The sequence below is a fragment of the Ostrea edulis genome, chromosome 7, assembly GCF_947568905.1.
Source record: "Ostrea edulis chromosome 7, xbOstEdul1.1, whole genome shotgun sequence".
NCBI lineage: Eukaryota > Metazoa > Mollusca > Bivalvia > Ostreida > Ostreidae > Ostrea > Ostrea edulis.
Genome location: NC_079170.1, coordinates 20,293,825 through 20,319,546, shown reverse-complemented (window position 1 = coordinate 20,319,546; position 25,722 = coordinate 20,293,825). Strand labels below are relative to the sequence as shown.

Sequence of the window (25,722 nt, the reverse complement as noted above, 5' to 3'; positions counted from 1 at the left end):
GGAATAGGCAAAATCAAAACTTACTTTATCATCTTGTAGCTGCTCTCATAAAATAATGATTGTATGCTTTAAATCTAACATAGTACATGTATTTTACCCCCATCTAATTTTCATTTGTAGATCAGGGGGTGGGGGGGGCTAAACTTGAACGCGTGTTCTAGACTGCCTCTCCTCTACTTTGAAACATGCATATTTCCCCAGATTGCGTAGAAGGAAAACCAAATCAAACATTTGATTATAATTCTTGTATAAATTTTTAAAATAACAAAGTAGGGAATCTAGAGGAGATGAAGCACTAACCCCCATCCTCCTAGGCATCTGATCTCACTTCTGGTATGTCCAGGGATCCGTCTTTGCCCAACTCTTTTGTTTTGTATTCATTATACATGTAGGAGTTATGAGAATTTGATCACTGTTCGTTTTCTTTAACTTTCATTAATAGTTATATCTTGTTACACCCTCTCCCCTTTCGAAACATTAATAGGTTTCTCCAGAATATCAGTTGAAACTTTAGAATAGTTAGAATCAATAGCAATAAAATAATTTACACATACATCTCAAACAATATTTGCAGTTTAGAGGGGTATATAATGTAGATCTACGTTACGTAATTTCTTTACGTGAGTATCTAGTTGAATTATTAGTGATCTAATTAGTATGTGTCCATCATCCGTTGATTCATGTCAATTCTATTAGTATTTTCCACAGTTTACACTTTTACTATAATGAATTACACTGATTCAATGATGTACAACTAATGACACAAGACTCGCTTAGATTATTAAATACTATGTACGAATACTGGACGTCATATTGTTACTTGATTGAATGATTTTTTCAAAGCAAAATAAGGCTGTGTTCAAAACAATTCGAGCCAAACATTTGATTATTGTGGTTAAATATTCTCTAAAGTATTAACGTTTCAATGAGATCAGAACATTTAGGTTGGCCGGTGATATGATTTTAAGTGGGTTTTTTTTTTTTTTTTTGGTTTGGTACTTTTATGTTATCTTTATATGAAATTTAAAAAATTCTATATGCATCCATACTGGATATGATTTATTGGTGTTTATCTGAACAATTTACGCTCAAAATGCGAATAAGAAAAAAGACAGAGAAAATTCAGACTGTTTTGTTTCCAAATTGAATTCGTTTTCATAGCAACTAAAATATTTTCACAAATTAACCACTTTTAAGAGCATAACATTTAAACGTTGTGTTTGATGTTTTAAAAAAATGTGTTTTAGAGAGAGAAAAATTAATCAGTCCGATTTATTTGTAGTAATTTTCAATGACCTCAGATGACCTTCAGTTCATCATATCTTTTTATCCAATTCATTGACATGCCAATGTTTTTGGTTAGTCCTGTAGCTATGGATGGCATCTTTAAATCATAATAAAATAATTAAAATCTAATTACATTCAGTAAATGTTTTTGACCATTTCCCTAGAAAACTCTATCCCCAAAAAGATATTTTTTTAAAGGCGCTGAGGAAATTCGGACTGAATTTTGCGTAATTTGTTTTTGTGTTACGTGGAAAATATTTTCGCATCATAGTGTCTGCATATAGACTGTTTGTATGAGGGCCATTGAATACAGTAATATTACAACCTGTCTGTTTGTTCTACATATTTTTTGATCTACGATTGCTAAATTTTGGCATTTTGTGTTTTTTCAACATTGTTAGGTTCAGGGGTTGTTTCCATGGAAACGAACTTATTAACATATATAAAAAGTGTCAGTTTTCAAACAGGAGAAACCTCCTTTCTATGATAAATGATTTTCTGAAGAATCTAATTACTTTCATCTCAGCACCATATCCCCTTAAGACAGATAATATCAAAACAATGGTAGAAAAACATCAATAATATGAAGTAAAATTACTAAACTCTAAAACTTAATGTGCTTGAAAAACGTTCCACGCCGTTCAATCAAATTATATAAAATACAATAGTTGAAATAGATATACAATTATCCACTTGGAAAAGTCATGTTAAAATGATGGTAAAGAAACTATAAAGATTTAACCACTAATAATATGCAAGTCTAAAAAGATGTGTTTTTAAATGTGTTTTAAAGTGTTCAAGTTCTGACAACGACGGAGGGTGTCAGGCAGAGAGTTCCAGAGTGTAGCTGCTACCACATCCAAGCGCCTGTTTCCATATGTGGAGGTTCGACATCTAGGTCTAACTAATGTCAGTGAATTTTCAGATCTTCATTTTTATTTTGATAAGAAATTCACTTGACTTTTCAAGCATTGTTTTCTTTCAGCTTGTCATCTATCTCACCCCCACTGTTCTGACCACATGTAAAAAAGAGCATGATATTGGAATCAAAATAATTGATTCTGCCTCTTGTGTCCTTTTTATGTTGAATTAAATCCATCAGAAGGGAGAAGTTATCATCCGTGCAAGCACGTAAAGCGATTGAATACTATATTTGATCAAATCAGATATGTTCGTTGGTAGTTGATGGTTAAGATTTAATTTCAAACTGCGACAAATTATAATTTAAACACAAACACTAATTGTGGGTTTTGTATACTTTACCTGACTGACCTGACCGATATGACTTTGGCCAAAAGTAACATTTTAGAATTTTATATTTTTGAAAATAAATTGTTCATTATGAAAAATATACTTTAGAATACAGCCTAATATAAAAACTATCTTTTCGAATTAATAGTCAGTTATACGTCAAGTTCATGAAAATTTAATTTATACGAAACAATTAATAGCATAGGGGAATTTAAGTTATTTTGATGATTGAAATGATTCATTTTTTAGATCAAAGGATTTGTTTGAAGTTGGGCAGAACATATTCTTCAAATATAAAACCGGTGCTCATTCCCTGCTCATCTCCCTAATGGACTTATCAACGTCTCTATTTCTTTAATTGTTTTCAAAATATAGCGAGAATCGTTAAAACAAGAAAGGAAAGTATTACATAATTAACAGTATCAACATCAGCAACAATTAAACCAATTACGTCTTGAATAAACATTAAAATCAGAATTAAAATTTTAACCAATTTATTCATTGAACGTACAGAAAAACTTGTTTCGATATTTGCTATTGACAAAACATGAATACAAAAAAAGAAAACAAGAAATCAAAATAAGAGACAACAAAAGAACTTTTAACATAGTCTATATACAATACGCCCAGCGTAATATAGTATGAACGAGGTATAGGGCCAACGAGAATTGTGGTAACGGAATCTTAATGAACAGACACATGCGAACAGGTGGATAGGGCGTCACTATTTCACACACATACGTGTCATCGGATACGACTGGTCATCATCGATTTTAATAGCTTTCAATTGCAACTTCCCTAGGTTTGGTGGTTTCTTGTGTGACATGTTTAGTCTTATTGTGAATGAAGGAATAATCATAATAAAACAATATCCTACCCTTTGTCGATAACTGGATGAGTTTTTTCAGTGCTGTAGAATCCAATTTGACTGTGGCCTCCGCGTTGTTGTAGATCAAAGACTGTACGGCATTCAGTCCGGTTTCACCCTGTTTGTCTCCTTGAACAAGACAAAACAAAAAAAGAAATAAAAAAGATGACAGGAATAGTGAAACGAGCACGGTCTTCATCTTGATGTTAGTGTGACACTAGTTGTATAAAACTATCTATCTAGTCGAATTTATAATTTATTTTGAGAAATATGTTACAACAACAGTCATTTACATGTACATACTTAGAACAGAGTGAAGTCACGCAAATGAACGCCGTGTAGAGTATCATATTTCTCCATTACTCATCCAATGAACATATAAATGTTTCTTCTCTAGTGAAAGGCCTTTATCGTGAGATGTGTATCTGATGCCCCCAAAGCTTTGTCTATTGTCCATACACACCGTGTTATGCCCACCTTAATAGTATACCGGTACCCTAAATATGACACTAAAATAAGTGTCGTTTGAAACGGTTTAGTATGAATACACGATCGGTAAAATTGTTAAAGATGCAAAACATTGCTAAATTTCCAGTGTAAAATGAAGTTTAAAAATTGTGTTTGTAAATAAAGGTGTTTTTTCCCATTAAGTAAGTAAGTAATTTTTATTTAAAGTCGGAAACTATATACAGGTAAACAATAAACATGAGTTAAGAGCTCTTTAACCGACTATATAGCATTAAAAAAAAACCACAAAGCACTAATGATATCTAATTGCATGCATAGACATAAAAACAGAAATTTGAAATAAAACAGGACGCATACATGTATACAGACATCACAAGTCATGCATATATATACACAGGGACTAGCTATATTAAGATGTGCATGCAGCACTGAAAACAGATTGCAACACAAACATAAAAAATATGGATATATACATAGAATAAATAAATATGCATACCTAAGAGACAGAGCAGAGTAAAAATAAAACAGTTAAATTTGTACATGTAAGCTTAGAAGCATAGTTAGAAGTTAGATCAAAACTTTAAGATTTAGGCAGGAGAGGCTGGAATTTGCATGAGCTGCATTTACAATTTAATTCCCCACACCAATTTTGAATATAATTTGAGAATAGATTATATGATGTAATATTTCTTGCTTCGTTTGGCAAAGAGTTCCAGAGTTTTGTTGCCTCATATTTGAAAGATTTAATCCCGTACCTGGTTGTTTTAGGTCTTGGTCCTTCCGCTGTATTTGTATATCTAAAATTGTATGAATGGTTTTTTATAACAACTAGATCTTGTAAAAAAAGTGGGGACAGTTTGTTGATAATTTTAAAAGTTTCTAAAGCTATTGTTCGCATTCTTCTGGTTTTTAGTGAAGGCAATTTAGATTGTTTTAATAGGTTTTCGTAAGTACTTTTATAGTCACCATAGATAAACTTCAGAGCTCTTTCCTGAATCTTTTCAATTTTGCGGGTGTTTTGTTCAGTGCAGAAGTGCCATGTCAACGGGCAATGACTAAAAGTTGACATAATAAATGAATGATATATGGTTAATTTACCTAATTTGCTAAGATGTTTGCTTATTCGTTTAAGAACATTTAATTGCCTTGCTGCCTTTTTACAAATATTGGTAATATGTGTGTTGAAAGAAAGTTTAAAATCAATTGTAATACCCAACAATTTTATTTCTTCATCACATGAAATTTTTATCCCATCTAAATCAAAAACTATGTTTTCATTGTGTGTTTTGTTTCCAACAGAGATAGCTTGGAATTTTTCTGGATTTGCCTGCATTTTGTTTGATTTAAACCATTTAATCAGAGATCTACTGTCATCTTGAAGTGCTGCTATTACATGATTTAAAGATTTATCTGATTTTGATAAAGTATTGTCATCTGCATAGATGTAGAGATTACATTTATTTACAAAGTGAAAGAGGTCATTGATAAAGATGTTAAAGAGTAAGGGGCCGAGGATAGACCCTTGTGGCACACCTTTGATTATATTTGACATGATGCTGGTGTGCTCCCCTACTTTAACACACTGTTTTCTACATGAGAGATAGCTACTTAACATTTCTCGTGCTGCTTTTGAGAGACCATATACTTTTAGTTTAAGAAGAAGTAAAAATAAAATCAGAATTCAATAAGACGTACTGTTTATATTCCAAAATATATATAATCTTTTGTTTAAAAAAATTGTCACGTGTGCATTATTTTACGTAAATCTTCATCATATTCTCGCCACTGATGTTGATGTAAGCAAACCAAGACTCATCTGGAAGTGTGATAGGATATTGATGCTTACTATTCTATGAAAAAGAGTTCAGCAAGTACCGTATTAGAAAAACTAAAAAATAATTATTGACGTTTTAGCTCATGGGCACTTTGGAATGGGGGCTGATTCAAACACCGTTGCTTTTATCAATATTTTTATCTATATAGTTACCTCAAATGATCAGCTGAATATGTTGAGCTTAATTACGCTGAAACGCCGCTGGATTTTCTAATCAATTTTATTACACAAAACATCGGCGAGTTTCACGTCTCAGCGTCCGAGGTAAAAATGCGAATAGCGGTGTGTTTACAGTCCGCTTACCAACGATGTGACTGATCAATAAGGGATTTCGGAATTTTAAAATTTTAGAGTTCTTCCGGAAAGAAGTTTCGTTTCTTTTATTTCAACACAAGACAAAACTGAGTTGCTCTCTGACAATTTAGTATTTCAAAAATAGAAGCAAAAAAATTATAGAAAATACAAAAACACACTCATAAACATTCACACAAGACAATAAGCATACATATACATAAAATATAAATACATCAATACATTTACGGTAAACGATGATCATATCATAAGAATACTGATACAACTTACAATATAATTGCATTTAACAAGGAAATGATTTCAGTAGCAGTCCACGTAAGAATCATGCAGAAGGTGGCATACTGATAATCTTGGATTTTTATGAAACTTTCCATAAATCTTCATAATAATGATATATGAAGACATGCAGAGTAAAAACATTGTGCATCAATGGTTGCTATGGAAATTAAAGCATTTGTGTTTCCATAGCAACCACTGTATTGGGTTTTGTAAAGTGCAGAAATACATACTTCTTAAAATTTGTATAAAAATTAAAATAATAATTTTTCAAACATAATGATAATTTATTTAGGCGATGTAAAGGCTACTTCAATATAAAGATGTACAATACTAATGAAATACTATATGGTATATGATATCTGTAGAGGGCTTTGGAATAGACATTGTTTTAATATTTATCAATTTTCTGTAAATTCGACAATTGTAAGGTATTTTAAATACATATTACTTTAGTTATCCGAAAAGTGCCAAATTTTGATACATATTTTCTAAACAATCAATACTAAGAGTACTCAAAATAAAAATCAAAAGAGTCGGAAATGCACATAGTAACGGTTGCTAGGCAACTCTTTCAGGCCCATTTCCAACACAATAAAGCAAGAATATCTGCAATATATGCATTAAAATGATTCTATAACTGAAAATAAATACCAATCATATGGGTTCACTTTAGCTTATTGACATTTCAGACCAATTGGAGAAATCAGAATTTAACCATATCACCGTAGCAACGCACATAAAATTTAAAGTATGTTTAAATTGCACTGGAATGAGAACCTAATGCAAATATACCAATATATGATTTTCTAGTGATATGTTGAATCCAATGAAGACATCAGGTTTAACTATATCACCATAGCAACCAATTTCCCTAGTAACAAGCAAACATTTCAAACTGTACAATTCCAATTGCCTTCAAATGAGAATATAATACAGATATATTAACATGTAATTATTTACTGACATGTCGGACCCATGGAAGACAATATGTTTACACATATCACCATAGCAACCACTTTCCCTAGCAACACTTAAAATATTTATTTGTACAATGCCATTGCACTGACTCGAGTATATAATTGAAAAATATCACCATATGAATCATGATTCTCTACCAACATGCCATACCCATTGAAGACAATGAGTTTAATTATATCACCATACAACTCTCTCTCTCTCTCTCTCTCTCTCTCTATATATATATATATATATATATATATATATATATATATATATATTCCATACATATACAAGAATCATTCAAGGATTTTCTAAATTTTCCCCATCACTTTCCAGCATCTCAAATATTGGACTGTGGACCATACAGGGTTATATAGACAAGTGTCGCCTATTGTTTCTAGGCAGACTTCACAGATCAGACAAAACGTCTGTATATTATAAAGTTTATAAATATCTAGTCGATGCTCAGATATCTGAAAAATATTTTTCAACCAAAATTATGTTACAAACAGCAGAAAAATATCAAGTTATTGACTTATTCAAAAACAACAGTACCACAGTTTTTAACAAATGTGATTTTTCCAAACTTGTTATTAAAGCAATATGGGCAACAGAAGAAAGGCAATGGCTTGCTTCTCTTTCTGTGGACACTGATATGTACTTTTTCAGGAAAATACACACAAAGCTGAGGCCTAATAGATTATGGCAAATTGTTAAGGACGACCCGTCCAAAAGATTGTTGATTAACTTTTTAGTACAAGTGTCTTCAATGAAAATTGTTTGTAAATTGTGTCCATTATGTAATAGGAATACGCATAATCTTAATATGCATCTTATGCTAAGTTGTTTTAACCTCTTGGAAGACAGAGAAACTATGCTTGAAAATATTCTACAAATACTCAGTGTAGAAGAGTATGCTTTGTTTGAATATCAAGATCATGAATGGCAATTTTTATCTTTAATCGGTTGTGTTCAAGGTACAAGCTTTGAAAATATTTCTTATGCAAAATGGAAGCAAATCATGCTAACTGTTGCAAATACATTGTATAAAAATAGAGGTTTTTTTGTCATAGACTGCCGTAATCTGTAGATTATAATCATTAGTTTCAAATATGTACATACTATAAATATGGTTTTTTTTCTGTTCTGTTCAAATAAGTTTATAATTTGATTATGATATACTCTCCATTAATTTGGAGGAAATAAAGAATATCTTATCTTATCTTATCTTATCTTATCTTATATATATATATATATATATATATATATATATACATGTATATATATATATATATATATATATATATATATATATATATATATATTCTGTATCTTTGTAATTATTCTACGTTCATGCTTGAGTGAGTCTCTCTTTATGTGCAATTTTGCTGCAAGTAAATTTTCATGATACTCCTCGAACTATGAAATCTTGTCATTATCTGGTTTATATGCCTCCATGCTTCTCAGAATTCCTATGAGGATTTCAAATCATACAGTTCCACCTGCAGCCAGATTGTGAAGTCATTTTAAGCTTGTGATGCAGGACAAGTAGTTAAAATCCTAAATAACATGGCCCTTGAAAGAGGATGAAATAAGTTTCTTCACAACAGGACTGGTAAATTCATATATGTACAATGGTTGAATGGCAGGCAGTCCCAATTTCTTGTCGAAAGGTTATAAGTTGTCTACTGTGAAGGTGCATTTCTTTTGTACTCAATGATGTTACCTGAAAATAGTTTTCTTGGATCAGAGACATCTGGGGTTTTTTTTAAACATTGCACAATGTCAAAAATGCCTATTCATTGAACAGATATTTTCCATAAATGTATGTCAGTTGCTATTAAAAATTTATTTTACATTGGGTAATCATGGGATATATTTTTTCAGAGTGCAGTTTGAGTTATTTCAATGAATCTTAATCATATCCATTGGATGAAGACATAATTTGGCATTGTTGATAATTTATTGTGTACCTGATAACAAAGCAGGATTTAAAGAAGTCTAGTGCATGCTCCAATATTTCTTTATCCATCTTCCAACAAATATGCTTCCCCTTTTCCTGAAGTACAACACCTATTTTGAAGAAGAAGAAAATATATAACATATTTCGAAATTGATTACAACTCATCATTTGTTGTGAAACAAAGGGGTCTAAAGACATTGAACAATATTTCTAATATCATGATTGATTCGATCTTTGATTTGTTGGCCTCAAATACCATCAAGAGGCTCATGGGTTGCATTGCTCACCCGAGTCATCTTGACCCTGCTGTAGTGATTTTTAAAAGATTTGTTTCCTTTCTTTATTCCCATGAACATTTTTAACCCTATATTGCGACCCAAATCTAGCCCAAAAAGTTGCGATATAGCCTACTTGAATTCACATATGGGGATGCCTCAAAACCAATATGACTAACATGATCTTGCTGTTATTGAGAAAACATTTTTTTAAAGATCTTCTTTCAAACATATATGTCCTATAAATGTAAATTATGATTGATTGAGTAACAATAAATCAAGGGTTCATTTTACTGAAGGAAAAAACTTCAAATGAACTTAGGAATGTTGGTATTATGATGTGATTTAAAGTGGCTCTGTGACACTTACACTGTCTTAAACATTTGTTTCAATCACTTTTCTGAATAGCCTAATATAAATCTCAAATTGTGTTTCACCCCTACCCCTAGGGCCCAGAATTGAACATACAGAAATTTGAAAACCTGTTCATGCATGCATATTGATATGGCTAGCCTAATCATGGTCATCTGTTATTGAGATGAATATTTTTAAAGATGTTCCATACATATACCCAAATAAAACTTAGATCAATTATTGTGCCATAGCCTACTTTCTAGGACCACAATTTGAACACACTTAAATTGTGCAATATCTATGAGTTTAACCCGACTACTAGTAGTACCTGTCTTTGATGAAGATTTATTAAAATAAAATTCCCGTATACTTTGATCTCCTATGGTAATTGAATCTACACTATGTTAAGGAAGCTTACATGTAAATTTTAACTTTTCTGGCCCAGTGTTTTTGAGAAGATTTTAAAAAAAGAAAAACCTCCCACCAGACCTGGGGTAATGGTAATGTGTAATGCATTGTCATCATTACATTTTTAAAGAAATGGGGTGTAATGTGTAATGCACCCATTTTTGAATTACAAGTAATTGTAATGTAATGCATTACTTTCATAAAAATGCCAGTAATGACCATTACTTTTCAATTACATTTGAATTACATATCATTTCTTATTTCATGAAATAATATGTTTTTCTTTTGAATGAAAGTGATTAATAATTTTTAAAACATGATACATTAAAAATACATTCTTTAAAATAAAGACATATTTCTTTTTTTGATGTGTTCATTCAATAGTCATTTATGAATAATTCAATTGATTTTTTAATGGAAATTTTTAATAAAAAGTTATGAAATCAATTGAAGGACTTTAGGTAAATATTTTAAATTTCATCTATGTAAATTTATACGGTACCAATTTTGATGCACCAGATGCGCATTTCGACAAATAATGTCTCTTCAGTGATGCTCAACCGAAATGTTTGAAATCCGAAATAATTATGAAGTTTTAGATCTAAATATAGCCAAAAACAGCGTGCCAAACAAGTGGAGCCAAATTCGTCCAAGGATAAGAGCTATGCATGAGGGAGATACTCCTTAATTTTGAAATGAATTTCTAAATTTTGTAACAGCAATTAAATATACATCCGTATTTTCAAGCTAGTAACGAAGTACTTAGCTACTGGGCTGTAGAGACCCTCGGGGACTAACAGTCCACCAGCAGAGGCCTCGACCCAGGGGTCATAATGTAAAACTTATACGGTACCAATTTTGATGCACCAGATGCGCATTTCGACAAATAATGTCTCTTCAGTGATGCTCTACCGAAATGTTTGAAATCCGAAATAACTATGAAGTTTTAGATCTAAATATAGCCAAAAACATATATCTATGTGATATGAAATCAGATATGAGATCAGGGACATAAATAACATGTTACTTAGTCATGTAAATACAAGTATTGCAGGCAAAGTTTTCAGACCAGAGCGTTGCTCTCTGAATGACAATACTTTTGAAAAAATGCAGCTATAATGTGTAAAATAACAAATATACTTATTCACAATCTGATGTAAAAGTTAACTTCAAATAAATTGTGTTCATAAATGTTCTTTGTATTTTTTTTTTTTTTTTTTTTTTGTAATGTGTAATGTAATTTGTTACTTTAGCAAAGTAATTGTAATTTAATTAATTACTTATATGAATGAAAATAATGGTAATTGTAATGGTGAAAATTCCAATGTAATTGTAATTTAATGTATTCCATTTTAAAGTCATTGACCCCAGGTCTGCCTCCCACTATCTATGCCTTTTGTTGATTACTGTGGACATTAGCTTTCATGGGGATTCAATTTATACAAAGTGTGGGGTACCTTTATCCCTCAACTTTCAAATCACAATGAAATACACAATTTATAAAATGATTCAATCTACAGAAACCATATTCAGTATATTAGATCCCAACTAAAAATCTAGATAATCCACAAATTCGAATGATTTCATATTTCTTGATTATTTCCCCTTTGAAGGGAGCATGACCCTTCATTTAATTTGAACAAGCTTGAATCCCCTTTTCTCAGGGATGATTTTTGCTAGATTGACTGACAATGGCTCAGTGGTTGTAGAAAAGATTAAATTTTGAAAAGTCTACAAACAGATGGACGGACAGACAAAAGCTCACTAAAATGTTCAACTCAGATGAGGTAAATAGGATAATCTACTCTGTTGTTTATCAGTATGCCAAGTTTGTTGTCAACCAAGCAATTGATGTGACTGACGGGTGCAAACTTAATTAATATTCAAACTCACATATACAGGACAATATAACAACCTGAACAATGCATAAATTACATGTAAATATATGCATGCGTATCTTTACAATGACAACGGTTTTTCATGTTCATACATGCAAAGCAGATATCATGATGTATACCTTTAATATTGTTACATGATTTTGCATGTATTCAAGTCTGACCCATTCGAGTTCTAATTCTAGGAATCATGTCCATAATCTGTTGTTTGTTGTATGACAAGCAAGTCATGGAATCTTCTTGGAATTTCAGTGAATAGATTCCTTGTATACTGAAATTTAAGTAAATATATTTCATTCAATGAAGCTGAACTAGCAACTATCAATTTGTGGTGATGGCAATGATCTCGATACCTGCAGAGGTGTCAATAATTTAATTTTCAATCAAGTTCACAAGTTACCAAATTGTGTAGACAACAAGTATAACAGACATTATGATTACAGAAAAATGGTGATCAGGTAAGCTATACAGACTTTTGGTTAAAAGACCCGTGCTAAATCATTACATCTGATACATTTTTGCTGATAAGAAATATTCATTTGATTAAAAATTATGTTTGAAATTGTTCATCTTATGCAAAATTAACTAAAATATATCCTTGAGGTCTTCGTATTTGATGTGATAAAAATTAGCTAATGAAGAGCACTTTTAATATGTATTTTCAACTATGTGGGTTATGACTGGATTTTAAAAAATGCATCTATACTGGTTATAAGAAAATTAAAAGAATTTTGATATGGAATCAGGTGTCACAAATAGTGTTTCCTATTTTAATTATTATTTCATGGCTAAGAAAATCAAAAATTATTAATTTTGAATTCCCACTGTGATGAAATCATGATTAACAACTATGTGGAATCAACATTTGCACTTTTCTCAAAAATCAGATACAAAAAGGTCTCTTGAAAATTCATGGGACTTGTGAATTTTCAAGGGATTGAAGCTGCTCATAAACCATGAGTCTGGGGCTTATCTTTAAAAATCCCTAGTAATAACCCTGATGTGTTATGAAATTTGAACCTGCAGTACATGTGTTAGATTAGAGTTGTGGGGATCAAGATATCCCAACATAACACCATATGGCATATGTCATTGACTTGTCTAAACAATGTGTAACTGTTGACCCACCAGGTTCAGTAATCATGGGGTGGGGTTGTTGAATCATTCATTGAATTAACATGAAAAAAGAGCAATGATTCATTAGTTTCATTTTAGCGGATGTGTTTTGATTTTAGCCTATGAAATAAAAAGTTACTTTCAACCACTGGTTGGCAGAGGTAAAACAGAAGTGTTTCTAAAATGGCCTACATTTTAAAGTATAATGTTTTTACATATAGTTTTCACCCCCCCCCCCCACACACACACACACACACACACACACACACACACACACACACACTGATACTATTTATTCATTGGTCGACATATTATTTATGGTTCAAAGCAAAAGAATTCTTGAAATAAAGTATGGTGAAATTAGTTTAAGTAACCAATACACATTTATGATTTATTCATATAAACTTACCTGCACCGCCACCCGTACTGGCCATAGCATTTTTCCATAAGCATGCTGCTCATCCCGAATGTTATGATATGTGCCCATATCCGGTTCGTATATCCAATACAACTGACCGAGTGATCTGGGAAAACACATGTAGTATTCCACATCCACTCCAAAGAACCCTGATGATATGAAACAACCCCGAAAATTTTCAACGTGTGATTGTGAAAATACACACAGGCGCAGGCGGGTCTTGTGTCATGGATTCCCCGCAATGTAATTTGTTTAAGGAGCACAAATATCTAGCTACCGATTTCTTATAGTCATTCATATAAACTGCTTTTGAAATATCTTCACATGGAGTATTTGTCCATAAAGAAATGTTACAAAACGGCATCGTCTGTCTTCAAACCGCCAACTTGTATGACATGCTGTCATATTTCCCCAAACAATCGTATCTTTAACACTAAAGAGTTAGCAAAGGGAGATGATAAAATCGTCAATCTGCTAGATCGTACGTAGTTTTTAAAAATTTAAAACTAATTTGTAAACATGTTTCCAAATGATGTTTGTTATTTCTTTTACTGTCCATATTATTGACTTTATGTATATATTAATCTTTAATGACAGAGTGTCCGATAATTAATTGTTATGATCATTTTCACTAGTGCTCTTTATAAAGAAAACAATGGGAAAATATTTTTGAAACCGAATACCCTTTCAGCCGATTAAAAATCTAAAGAAGGATTCAAGGAGAATTTTTTTTATTGGATCAAGTACAAAACATGATTTTCTTCAAAATTAGTCATTTTTCAAGAGATTTTAAATTTATAGCTGTGCCACTTATTTTTCATTCTGCGTGATTCTTACGTGGACTGCTACTTAAAAGATGAATATAAATCTCCACCATTTATCGAGTATCATAAGTGGGGGAAAAAATTGTTACATCGAGTGAATCGATATGATCTACCCAAGACTGTCCTATCTAACCGTAAAGGTATAAAGGTTAGAGTGGGGATTTTGTCGGGGTTTCTAACTGCATCTAGTACAAAGGTTAGTAAGACATGCATACTTTATTAGTATTCAGTAAAATCCATTAATTCGTCCGTAGTATTTTTAACTCAGGCATGTAGAGTTTGAACTAAAAATATAATATATTACCAACTGTACAATACAAAACGCTCACTTCTCATTTTCACATACTTAAAAAACTAATTTGTATTCAATTGGTTATGCGCACCAATAGGAATACTGATACAATTATAGCGCATGAATGTATTGTAAATAAATTGCAACTACGACAAAAGTTAGCAAAATTATGCGTCACTATATGCCAATTATTTCTGGCTAAAACGATTCATTAATATTTGCCTGAAGAATATTTTTCAGAGTGTTGCAAGTGAATACCTTAGAACCAGCCGAACGAGTTATCAAGTTAATTTTCTGATGTTTGGTAGCGGAGGACAGCACCAAAATATTCGCAGTGCCGCTTATTTCCTCTACCCTATACGAATATTTACTTAGTGACATGTTTTGAGCCATTCTAACAACCGACTGCTTACGGAATGATATCTTGATCATCATAAATCCCCAAACACGTACATCTAGCAACGAGAGAGAGGTACTCCTTCCTTTTCCCACTTCTCTTGATATGTGACATTCTGGTAACGTTATTACCACATTTCTACACCTAAAGATCGATTTATTACCTGGTAACTTTTTATGATGGCGGTGAATCGTAGTGGTAATGCAAGGTTGAACAGATGGAATGAATTCATGTACTGAATGTGCTAAAGGATACACCTCCTAACAATGATGGGGTTTGGACAACAGCCTTTCTTTCTAACTAAGAATTTTCAGATAAATATTAGGAAAACCTTCTTTGTGTTTGCCCCCCCCCCCTATTTATTCCACTTTCAAAAACGACCCTTAATTCGCTATATCCAATAGATATGTGTTTAATGAAACATTGCTCAAGTTATCGCAGCACCGCGACGGATAATACGATAATGAAAAATATGATAGGCTTTTTAAAATGAAGTTCTCTCCTGGTTTAATTTTTTTCAGAAGTATCAAACTTTTTAGATAAACCATTTTAACTGATGCATCTTTATCAGAAAGACATTTAAAACATATAAAGAGTATGTTAGTGCGGACTTTAACGAATTTCGGCCCCTCAAAGTTTCTCCGTTACTGAAACAAAATTATTTATGAAAATCACCAATTTTGACAAGAAATACACCATTAAACAAATATTAAGGACAGAATAATCTTGAGTTTCTTTTATTTTATGACAATTAAACAGTCCCAGTGGTTCCAGCAGTCCCTGGGACTGCTTTCTGGGACTGCTTTGTTCAGCCAAGCGTTCGTTCATCGTTCAGGTTTTTTCCATTGTCATTCGGAACACCAAAGTGAAAGGACCAATCTTGATAGCAAGGCGAAAATGAAAATTGAACGTGTGCGTAAGAGTGGAAGTACAAAATGTCAGGATTATCCACTGTGAATGCCGAATGGTTCATTTGAGCTTTTGTTAGAAACAATACTAAACGAGAGACGAATATAAGAGTTTGTCATTATGAATTTAACCCAAGTACAAAAAATAAGACAGTTTCAGGTAATAAAAACCCCTTTCCCTGTGTTCACGATTTAGCATTTACAAGTTTGGGCACAAATTATTATGATTATTTTGCATAGTTTGACAAGAGTTTTAAACAAGTCACCCTCCCTACTTTGAAAAATAAAAACAAACAAACGATGCTACATAATGTAGATTGTACCGTATGTACGTGTCAGAATGTCAAACTGATCTAGCTATTTTTATGCCTATATTGATGAAAGACTTTGTCATTACTACTCTTGCCAAATTTGAAACTGTTGTAACATTTGTCCTTAATGCAAAGATGCAATTGTTTATTTGGTACCTTTCTTCATTAGCCTTTAAACATTCTACGGGTAGTGCAGTATAATAAACAGTTTTATCTACATCAAATATATACAAATATTGCACGATCTGACTGCAATCTATGGCCACATCAATAATAAAATAGAAAGTTTTGTATTGATTATGTCCTCGGGTCGATGTAGCTGTGACAAATGAATGACACAAAATGTAAGTAGGAATATTTAGTATTGTTAGGAGTGTTGAGGTGTTGACACAGGTTATACCGTCCGCATTGTTTGTTTACTGCGTCTATTTTGACTCCTCTCGGGGGTGTTTGTTAATTACAGGTATTCCAAACGATCGAGCTCGTAAAGTTTGAACCCATACATGAACACCTGTTAATTATGGTTGTCACTACACATGTAGACTATAGTGTTTTCCTTTAAACATACATTGTTTATATATTATACCCATGCATTAAATGTATCTCTACATGTGATGGTATACACATTGTACATACGAAATTTGTTTTTGTTTGTCTATGACTGTTGCGTGTATTAATGTACAATTTGCGATTATTTCATGAAATATATACATATATATACTCGGTACTTGTACAAAAACATATTACTTTGAATATATCCAAAACTGTAAAATATGCTATATCATGATTCCGGGTTATTTAATTTTTTTTTATTAATTGATGAGATATACATGTACATGTATTTTATTACTTGATTATAAAATAAGTAAAATCCCAGGGAAAAATCCAAAACATTCCGAATAAATAGATCATTTTGTGTTCAGCATGCGCTCAGCGTTCGTTCACCATTCACTTTGCGCTCTGCGTTCGCTCACTGTTCACCAAATTGCGTTCACCGCTCACTCTGTGTTCGTTCATCGTTCGCTCACCGTGCGTTCACCGTTCGCTCACCGTTCAAGTGGGAAAGAAGAACGTTTCAAGGACTATACCACCATACTGCTAATACAACTTCAACTAACTCCAATTTTTGTCTAACCAGGGTTTATTTTTAATGCCTTGCTCAACAAATTGTTACTCTAAAAGAATTTCTTATGCAAAATGTTATTTATGAATTTGATTAGGCATATATGACTGTTTGTGAAATGTATGCTCATGCACCATGATTCTCTACATGGGAGAAACTGCCTTTTCCCATTGAATTCTTTTTAATGAATTAAATTCGCTGTATACGTTGGCAATTTTTAAAAACAATGATATATATTACATTTTTTAATCCAAATGATGCTTCGATAATGATGCATTGAATGTTAGAAGCGAAATTCGCTCATGACCGACTGTGCGGGATCGGGAAGATCGCAGATCAATTTAGGTACAAATCTACTTAGTTTGTAGATTTTATTTTCATAAACAATTTGTTATATATTGAAAAACTTAAAAATTCATTCAATACTATATCAGCAGCCTCTTATTCGGGTACTACATTGCTAACATTTTTCCATTCTCCCCTCTCCTCTGATACTATGTAGATCTACTGTACTGTACATGTACTGTGTTACCATGTGTGTGGCTGTGCCTCCTTGTCTCTCATTTTTTGTCTGTCACTCACTTGTGAGAATATCGGATGTATCCTTGTCTATAACTGTCCTTTTACTTCCAACGAATTGTCTGTGTATGTTTCTGGACTGCTTAATAATAGAGTAAATGTGACATCGTACAGTGCGCATATCTTCGAGCTCTCGTTTGTTTACAATCCTAACGTCATCATGAATGTCGTAAATTGAAAAAAATGTAAAAAAAAAAAAAAAAATGTCATGTTTTGAATTAGTTTTTGTTAGTTTATTAACATTGCTAACAAACAAAAACATATATTCTACCTTGTGCATACAAAATAAAATACACGCATTCCAATATTTACGACTTTAAAAAGTACGGAGACTCAATCGCAGTATAATTACCACGAAAGTAAATCCTTAAGTCAACATGTCATAACAATGATAAAACATTAGCTCCAGTGAGTTTCTGGACCGACATAGAACATTTTACAAAATAACGAGAAACAACAATTAGATTTGATCAGAAACATTCTGTCAATCTTAAGTAGACCATGTATCTAAGAAAGGTGAAGACAACGAACACTGATCAATACCATAACTCTTAGATATATAAGCAATACAAAATAGAGAAGACGACGAACACTGATCGATTTCATAACTCCTATAAGAAATACAATATAACGAGTTGTGAAAACACGGACCTCTGGATATTCCAGAGGTGGGATCGGGTACATAGGAGGAGTAAGCATCCCCAGTTAACCGGTCACACCCGCCGAGAGCAATATATCTTGATACCAGTCGATATCTTGATCAGGTAAGCGAGGTAATCCGAAGTCAAAACAGTGTACCAAGAAAAGTCTAGCAATTAGCATGAAACACGTCAGAGAGCACTTGCCCCAATGATAGTTTCTATTGGTAAAATAGATCATTATAGTAACCATATAATTTGCGAAATGTTGACTTTAAAGTATATTGTTGAAACCCATGTACCATCAACGTGTTTGTTAGTAACCTTTCACGATTTTAAAACTGTAAAGCTTCTATTCCACGTGAGAGTAAAATTTTAAGGAAATCTGGCTAGAAAAAGTTTTGAATAGAAATTTCATGCTGTCTAAAATAAATATTCTTAGTTACATTAATTGATATTAATTTATATTGAAATTAAGTTAGAACAATTTCATTTATTGATGGAAAATATACTATACAACAAAAACAGAGACAATACACCACAAGTTGGCTTGGATAACTAAACTAATGCATGGAAACATATCACAAATGGGCTAAATTAAACTAAACTCAAAGCATAGAAGCAAAGTAATAGCAGACGCAGCGTAAAATGAAAAGCAGAAAGTAAACAGACGTACAAATCTTCCAACTCTCAATCGGAATCTGATACAAACTAATGGTTACGATATTCTGTTGGAGAAATACATTACATACCTGTAGCTCCCACTTGATCAAAAGGTGAATATTATGAAAATATAAAGTTATTTCTACAAACCATAGGTTTAGTATTGACGGCTATGTTAAGAAAAGAAAACCCCACCCAAATGTTAAACAGATGTAAAGGATTTTGCAGTGTCTTTTATTTCGAGTTCACTGGGTTATATGCCGAATTGAAATATCACTGAAAGTGAAGATAAGGTAAAACGTCATAGTGTCATGTCTTGGTGTTTTCGCTTTATATATCTCCGAGCTGTTTTTCTTGTTAGACGTTTAGATGCAGCTATCTCCTGTTGTGTTGCGGCTGGTATTATCTCTCAGTCATAAGGCGTTTTGTCTTTAATGACATTTTAAAATTTTGATTTGACTTTTTCTACCCACACTCTGTAGTTGTTGGATGTGTGGATGGCTGATAATCACTAACGGCTTCCCGATGGTCGCACTCTCTATTAACCGGTTCGAAATTTAATATTCATCTGTTTTCTTTAGAATGTTATGCAGACCCTAGGGTGACGAAGGTAGAATCCTTTATTGTATCTAAAATAAAGCTTCGTTTAAGACAGTTCACGTTTACCTGAGGTCATGATATAAAAGTGAAACTAGTACCTACTATTCGAAGCCCTTTTGTACATATTCCCGTATTGAAATATCTTCGTCCATGGCGTCTGTAAAGCACACGTCCAAACTCTCATCCCCCCACAATGCTGTCCTGATTCCGATTTGTGCACGTCTATAATTGTAACATCGGCCGACGCCTTCACCTAGAAATTCTGGAAATTTGCATTCAACTTCGACGAATTCTAACAATCAATGTGCAGTTAGGTGACACAACCGTTACCTTTATATACGATACTTGATAGTTAAACTGGTTCTATATTACTATTAATGGTACAATGCTTACCTTCTAAGTATGTAAATGCCAAAATAAAAATACACACTAAACGTTCTCTTCAAATGATGACTTTCATGAGGTAATTCTATAGTGTCTCTTTTTTTGATTAGTGACCTACAGTTGTTTGTTTCTAACGCCATAAAATATTGTGAAAATTTGAAAAGGTGTTGTATTCAAATATACGATCTGCTATAATCTCTGCAACAGGAAATGCGAAACCCCAGATAACAGCATATACCCAGGACTGGTTAACACTGAGTCACGTGAACGTCATGACACAGAGTCATGTGAGCGTCATGGAATGACCGTCTTCTCTCCGGACTTAAAATGCATGGTAGGTCATAAAAGATATTAGCTAAGGAACATTGCAAATTGGAACGAAACATTCGTGTTGGCGTGGATGGATGTGAATCATTTACAAAGACAATATTGCAGACAGTATATATGGTGTTATATATTAACTAATGCAAGGTGAAGATAACGAACAGTGATCAATCTCATAACTCCTACAAGCAATACAAAATAGATAGTTGGCAAACACGGACCCCTGGACACACCAGAGGTGGGATCAGGTGTCTAGGAGGAGTAAGCATCCCCTGTTGATCGGTCACACCCGCCGTGAGCCCCATGAGCCATCCGCCACCTTATTTCATTCCAGATAAAAGAAATAGGTCGAATCTTTAGGTTCATTCCTGGCTTGAATTTCGAATACCTTTAGTTGGCCTTAATTGTATAAAGTAAGGTGAATATAACGAGCAGTGACCCCACTACCATAACTCCTATAAGAAATTCAAAATACAGAGTTGGGCAAACACGGAACCCTGGTCATACCAGTGGTGGAATGTAAGCATTGCGTGCGCCTTCTTCACATGTGGTCGAAAAGAAAATAATGTCGCCCGAACATTTGACATTGGGAAACTAGCTCGTGGTATGCTGATACGACTGTCATGTGGTTAGCACTCTGATCGTTTTTTGAAAATGTATAAAACAATCTACCTTATTTTGAAACTTTTTTATTTCATTTTATTCATGAAATACCTAAATATCGATATTGAATATATGTGTAGTTTTAAAGAGCCAATTTTAAGTTAACACCCCCAAAATTATAAGCTGCCTGTCAATCAAACATTTAACAATAGATCTCAGGTGGAGTGACATCTGCAGACACTGTGGTCTGGAGCTACCCCAGAGAGGTGTTTTCATAACAATAACAGTCAGTACCTACAGGCATTCTTTAGATCTTGAGGAAGCCCAGTATACCTGAGTTTTGATAGCATTGATTTGTCCACAACTGCTATTTTCTCGTAATTCAATTGTTTTTAAAGAGACCCCTGAACAATGCAATTTCAATATAAGTGAAATTATCCCCCTCTCTAAACATTTAAAACTTATACGGTACCAATTTTAATGCACCAGATGCGCATTTCGACAAATAATGTCTCTTCAGTGATGCTCAACCGAAATGTTTGAAATCCGAAATAACTATGAAGTTTTAGATCTAAATATAGCCAAAAACAGCGTGCAAAACAAGTGGAGCCAAATTCGTCCAAGGATAAGAGCTATGCATGAGGGAGATAATCCTTAATTTTGAAATGACTTTCTAAATTTTATAACAGCAATTAAATATACATCCGTATTTTCAAGCTAGTAACGAAGTACTTAGCTACTGGGCTGTAGAGACCCTCGGGGACTAACAGTCCACCAGCAGAGGTATTAAAAATTACACAATCAGAAATCAAACAATGACTTGCACAATAATTTCTAAAACTTGTAACTTCTTCAAATAATATATGGCATCATTCTATAACCCATCTATATTTATAACAGAAATTATTCATTGAGTCAATGACTGAGAGAGAGAGAGAGAGAGAGAGAGAGAGAGAGAGAGAGAGAGAGAGAGAGAGAGCAAAACCCCGGTTAAAAAGGTACTCAAACAAACTTTTATTTACCATTGGTCATCCTTAGATGTATATCCTTAGACGAATTTGATTCCACTTTTTTGCACTCTGTTTTCCTAAAATAGGTCTAGCAAGTTTATTGTTATTTCGAATTTCAAACATTTCGGTTGAGCATCACTGAAGAGACATTGTTTGTCGAAATGTGCATCTGGTGCATCAAAATTGGTACCGTATAAGTTTAACATTATGGCCCCTGAGTCGAGACATCTGCTGGTGGACGGTTAGTCCCTGGGGGTTTCTACAGCGCAGTAGCTAAGTACTTCGTTACTAGCTTGAAAATACGGAGGAATATTTAATTGCTGTGATATAAATTAGAAATTCATTTCAAAATTAAGGATTATCTCCCTCATTCATAGCTCTTATCCTTAGACGAATTTGACTCCACTTTTTGGCACTCTGTTTCCTCGTAAAATAGCTCTAGCAAGTTTATTGTTATTTCGGTTTTCAAACATTTTCGTTGAGCATCACTGAAGAGGCATTATTTATCGAAATGTGCATTTGGTGCGTCACAATTGGTACCGTATATGTTTTACATACATGCATATTCTCTGTCAATTCTCAACAACCACATTGGCAAAATGGCTCCTAAACCTGGACATCAACAGCGAAAATCTAGAAAGTATAAGATTATGACACAATCAGATGAAGAATAAGAATAAAATATCAGGTTAAAACGCTAGTCAATATATACGATTAACTTCAGCCTATACATCCAAACTTTTCATTGACATTCCTCTCTGCATAAGATACGATGTATACAATGTATTCAAGATAGTGAGCAATGCCTAAACTGCCATGTCGTTACATCTCTAAACATTCTCTGGTTTGCTTATTTTGATGGTGAATCGCTACTTACAAACAGTCTCGATTGAAGTCAGCCTTTCGCAAATTATATGGTCGTTATAACGATCTAGTTCGTCAAAACAACCTAGCATTAGGTCAAATACTGTCTTACGTGTTTCATACCGATTGTTAGGCTGTTCTTGGCACATTAATTTTGACTACGGATAACTCTGTTTACCTGATCATGATATAGGGCTCACGGCAGGTGTGACCGGTCGACAGGGTATGCTTACGCCTCCTAGGCACCTGATCCCACCTCTGGTGTGTCCAACTCTCTATTTTGTATTGCTTTTAGGAGTTATGAGATCACTGGTCGTTACTTTCACCGAATTAGATAAATGCAGTTATTGATTTAACAAAATATGCCACCTAACTCTAATATTGCAGCCTACGATAAAATTATTGAGATATTCAGTGGTACGCAGCAGGGTTAAGGTGTCCCGAGTAAAGTTAAAACAAACATCATAAAATGTACCTTGGTGCACTTCACACTATATGACGTCACAATAGAAAACTACGTCACGACGTACAGGCCTATAGTTGTATCGCGGGGAATATGTCATGTTTTCTCGCTATTTACAACCGTTATCTAGTGTTCAAGCTGTATATGTTTATATCTGTTTGTCAGATGATCACCTACCCCAAGTTTTCTTTGATAATATGTCTCATATTTTTATATATATTGTGCACTAAAAACCGTAAAGTAATCTTTATATTACTTTGTGACCTTGGAATCGCCCCCGATGTGTATAGTCATTTGGAACAAAGAAAACCAACGTCTGTACATATTGACTCGGCACAGGTGAAATATGACGATATTTTATTTCGATCAAGGCATATTCTTAAAGGTATCTAGTTGCAGATTTATAATGTTGATACGGAAAGTATAATATTTTGCCTCGTTTAGATAAGATTTGGCTGCGAATGTGAAAAATGCCGAACATTTGAGTTGAGGTTATGGAAATTGCTATATTTGAGAGGATATTGTACCGATCCGTATCACTTTTTAAATTTACCATATCAATGTCGACATATCAAGCCCAAACTACAAATGATTTGAGTGCAACTTTCACCTATGCCGAGGTGTTAAACAACTAAAAGGCTAGCGGATAAAAATAGCTTTACGTCACTTATGTGACGACGTTATAATTAAGCGAGGGATTTCCCCCACGTGACACGATGTTTGTTTATGTATTGACAAACGATGTTTGCTAAAAATATGCGCTGCTTGGAAGAATTTTACTTTAATTTGAATGTGCTGTTATCGCTTGTTATTTTACTCGGGACGCCTTAACCTCGCTGTGTAGCGCTATATATCAAGATCTTAAATCACATTTTAGTATGATCTGAGGCAGCCATCTCAGTCGGTGATTGTTTGAGGACTTCGGCCAATTTTGGCTTCTAGTGTAGAATAAATAAAGCATAAGTGACAGTATTGGCAGCAGCCTATTTTCAGTCGTAAACAAACTAGTTATATCGACTTAGTTACTAGCTTGCATGTAATAATCTTTTCATATAAATCCGTTCTCAGAAAAATCTTTCGACCTCATAAATATGACATCCTGGTGACAACAATGCACACAATATTCTGGCATTCATGTTTTCTCCGTTGTATCACTGTTGTGATTATTTACACATTTAGAACTAATGATATTTTTAAAACTAGCATTACACATTGTCAGTTTCACCAAAATACACGTAAAGCTATATTCCATGTAAATTAAAAATGCAGTAGTTTAGTACTATTAATTTCTTGAAGATAAACAAATAAATGACAAACACATTGTAATGGCTGACTTCCTCGCGAACTGTTACTGAATAAAGAAATATCAATGATACTCTCATCCTTTAACTTTATTACCAGACACATTGCACATCGTGTGAATTTCTACTAAGTCTTGTATGAAACAAAGGACATTTCAAAGTGTTACATTTCAAGATATTATTGAACATACGTATCCTCTACTTTCCATTGATTTAAAGTTGTATCTGTTGTGGTAGTCGTCATCACTGAGTACACGATGTTAAATAGCGACGATTGCTACGTCGTTGCATTCCTTTGTATTGTATTGGAAATTGTCTGTTTTTGTTAAATGAATGTTTTTAATGGAGCAAAAAGCATTGGATGCTCAGTAGAAAAACATTTTGTCTGAAACATTGTGTTATAAATGAGGATCTATGAAGTGTAATAAATAAATGGGGTACGTGATACATGTAGCGTGGTTTGTCGACAGAATAAATTTATGTGATGATTACGTTATCATGGATTGTGGAGACTTTTCAAAATCAATATTTTTAATCTATCTCAAAGCTCTACAAAAAACTACCATGACAAGTTTATGGTGCATCATACATTAAGTTTGGTATGAAATTTACGTTAGCGGTGAACTCTTTAATTTTTGTCGTCGCATTCCGTTTTCACGACTGCTACACGTATGTATTTTAAGTCATGTGGAACATCGTCCAGGTTTGAATACAGAGAGCCCGTTCTTTGAAATACAAATTGTCTTTATA

The 25,722-nt window shown here is 33.2% G+C and overlaps 1 protein-coding gene and 1 long non-coding RNA gene across 2 annotated transcripts in view; both read right to left on the bottom strand.

Annotated features, from left to right (window-relative positions):
* The window catches only part of LOC125655511 (complement C1q-like protein 4), a 215,811-nt gene that overhangs the window by 90,712 nt on the left and 99,377 nt on the right, over positions 1 to 25,722 (bottom strand). The gene's annotated exons all lie outside the window — the stretch shown is intronic.
* Positions 8,790 to 12,364, bottom strand: LOC130047901 (uncharacterized). Its single transcript, XR_008796716.1, has 3 exons — positions 12,277 to 12,364; positions 9,233 to 9,332; positions 8,790 to 8,985 (listed from the first exon to the last, which is right to left on the bottom strand). It is a non-coding gene; the product is annotated as an uncharacterized LOC130047901 (long non-coding RNA).